This window comes from Rhineura floridana, chromosome 18, assembly GCF_030035675.1.
Source record: "Rhineura floridana isolate rRhiFlo1 chromosome 18, rRhiFlo1.hap2, whole genome shotgun sequence".
NCBI lineage: Eukaryota > Metazoa > Chordata > Lepidosauria > Squamata > Rhineuridae > Rhineura > Rhineura floridana.
In genome coordinates, this window is record NC_084497.1 from 16,752,751 (window position 1) to 16,756,310 (window position 3,560).

Consider the following 3,560-nt stretch of genomic DNA (forward strand, 5'->3'; position numbering starts at 1 on the left):
CATACATGTACATGCATCTGGATGCATGGGTGCTTGAGATAAGATGTGTTCATTCCCTAGAGTGACTTCTAGAGACCCTGAGGGCATAGAGCTGAACCCTGAAGACAACTCTAGCAACTCACACTATTTTAACAAGAGTTCCCCAAATTGCAAAAATAGGGAGAGTTTATTATTTAATTTATGCATATAGAGGCCCACATGGTTCCATCCATTGGCCAGAGAAAATGCTGCAGAGTTTACTTCTCCTCCTGACCCTGAGAAAAAACACTGTGATCCATCTGCAAGTTACCAAGGAAAGCAGACCTGAAGAGAGGCAGTTTCTGGTCTCTGCCACTAGCCAGGTGACCCATGGGGCCACAGGGAGGCTGCAGCCTCTTGCCTCCAAGGAAGAACATCATGGCAAATGGGAGACTAACCTGGCCCCATCTATCAGCCAGAGAAGGAGCAGCAGCTTTGCTTTCCTCTTCCCTCCTTGGTCATTTTTTCTTAGGTATTGTCTCTCTTACAATTTGTGAGCTAATGAGAAGAAAATGTCTAGCACTGTTATGTTAAATAATGACTACAACATAATAGCAGCAGAAACAATAAAACAACTGAGATTTAAAGTCAACATAATCAGTTAACAACAACAAAAATCGCAGATGACATGCTGGAAAGCCTGGGCCAACTTCCATGTGGCTCTAAAAAGCCTCCTTTGGGAGGGTATTCTTCAGATACTCAAGCTGTTTAGGCTTTTAACGATTAGGGGCAGCACTCTGAATTATGCTTATAAATAAGTCAACAGCCAGCAGAGTTTTTAAAAAGTCTGGTAAGATGTGATCCATTTGTCCAGTCCCCTAACTGGCAGCCTCGCAGTTGTACTTTGAATTACCAGTAGTTTCCAAGATGGTCAAAACATCTGAGTGCATAACCCATTGGTCTGGAGGTTACCAGGCCATGGAAGACACTTGCACGTGATCACCACCCGAACACAGCCATGTGTCTCAAAGAGGGAGAAAACAGAGACTTTGTTACAGCACATAAAGAAACCAAATGTTATTTTACAACTGCTTTAATTCTGCTCTTATGTCCTTCTTTCACATGTCTACCGTCATCTTTTGAGACACACAGAACTATAAACTGACTGGAAAGAGCCAGAAGGAGAGGTCATGAAACTGGGCAAATTCTATTAATGTCAGCAGGCAGCTAATAAGAAAACAAGGCAATAAATAAAGGGCGGAGGTCGGGTGATAAACTGAACATGAGATTGATTTGGGAACAGCATATAATTCCAGCTGGCAACAGATGACTTGGCTTTTAGGAGACTCGAGGATGGCAGTAATGGTTCCCATTGCCTCAAAGTAGATCACAACCAGGTAGCTTGCAGGACTGTCAGGCTGAGTTCCATGAGAGATGGGGCGTGAGGAATCTTGTTTTTGTGTATAAGGAGAGTGATGGTTCTGTAAGGTTTAGGGAGAAGGAATGGTTCAACTTGAACCCTAGAACTAGCAAGTACTAGATACAGGTGCTTGGAAGTATGATGCCCTCTTTTTTTCAGCCAGACTACCTCATTTTCTAAAAAGTGTTATGTTTTGTGGTTAACACAGTGGCAAGGTATGACAGGTTCTCTGCACATGTTCAGAGGCACTTGATTCCAGGGCTCAAATTGAGCCAACATCCTGCACAGTTATAAGGTGGGGGATACTTGGCTCAGAAATATGACACGTGAGAAGGATCTTGGAATTGTCGTTGATCACAAGCTGAATATGAGTCAACAGTGTGATGCGGCTGCAAAAAAGGCAAATGCTATATTAGGCTGCATAACGGAAGTATAGCTTCCAAATCGCGTGAAGTATTAGTTCCCCTCTATTCAGCACTGGTTAGGTCTCATCTTGAACATAAGAGACCTGATGCTGGATCAGGCCAACATCCTATTCTCACAGTGGCCAATGAGATGCCTGAATGGAAAGCCCACAAACAGGATCTGACCGCAACAGCACTCTCCCCACCTGAAGCTTCTCAGAGGTATACTGCTTCCAACACTGGAAATAGAGCACAGCCATTAGGGCTGGGAGCCACTGATAGCCTTGTCCTCCATGAATTTGTTTAATAAACTATGTAATATTTTGAAAGGGTTGGTGCCTGAATTGGCTTATCTACCTCTTCTTCCCCCTTCTCTTTTCCTATCTGTATTATGCCTAGCAGAGTGAAAGCCATTATTTACGCTGTAAAGTACATTAAGCATGCTGACAGAAACTTTAAATCTAAATGTAGTTAAGAAAATCAAAATATATCTTGACCAATTCCAGTCTGGGTTCAGGCCTGGTTATGGGACTGAATCTACCTTAGTTGCTCAGCGTGAGGGTCCCAAGCCACGCCCACCTTTATTGGGAGAAGGACAGGGGGAGTGCGACCCTGTTATTCTTACTTGATCTCTTGGTGGCTTTTGATACTGTTGCGCACCTCCCCCAATCTCCGAGCGGTGAGATTTCAGGGGGTTCCTGCGCCCATCCAGGGTTTGGTTTCCTTTGGGAAGAAGGTCAGCGAAGACTGTGGTGTCTTTATGAAATATGGTTTATTTATGTACACACATTCCAACCTGAGCTTAGGGTGGAGGGGTTCAAGGCATCAGCAGTCTAATATCCAGCTTTTCCATCTAGGTGCAGGGGCATCCTATCGCCACCATGCAGGGAGCCAGCCTCTCCGCATGCCTGCAGCCCTAGTTCTTCAGTACACCCACTTTCAACTCCAAACACACTTCTCCCCGCCCAGGAGTGGGGGGGAGACTCTCCTCCAGTAGAGTTTAAAATGACAAAAAGGATCTTCCTAGCCCCATTCACCAGTTGCCGGGGCACCTAAATAGGACCATTAACTACCTAGCCACTCTATTTGATTAACAAAGGAGATTCATCTGGCTAGCAGAGCCAGCCTCCCAGGCATAGGATTCCAAATCAGAGGCTGGAAAGGTGACCCACAGAAATCATCCATTCCAGCCCCCCCCCAATGCTCATAACAATACCATTGACCATGGTATCTTAACTCATCCCTTTTCTGCTGTGCTCTTTCCCCAGTGAAAACACCTCCTGCCTAAAGCTACTTTCACCACTACTGGGGGAAAAACAACTAAATATGCATTTTTTTCCAAGTAGAAGTAAAAGCCAAAGCAGCTTGTGTGAATTTCAAGCAGGAAGACTGTTAGGAGAACAAATGAGGGGGAAAGAGGCTCCCCCAAAAACATCAGGGGGCATCAGTAACGTGTAACCCTCCACCTGGTCTACCTCACAGCGATGTTGTGAGAACAAAAAAAAAAAAAGAGGAAGCCCCATACTTTGACTTCCTTGAAGGATGAACAGGATAAAAAATATAATCCATCCAACATACAGCTTTTCACACACACCTCCGCTCCTCCGCGCCTGAAAAAGTCCCACCCACAATACTATTCCCTTTAAAATTTTAAGACAAGTTCCAAAGAGGCCTCGCACAGGCTAGGGCAGCTAACTGTTCTGGAACTCCTCTCTATGGCCACATCGCTTTATCTTCCTCTCTATGGCCACATCGCTTTATCTCTATGATCCCCCACT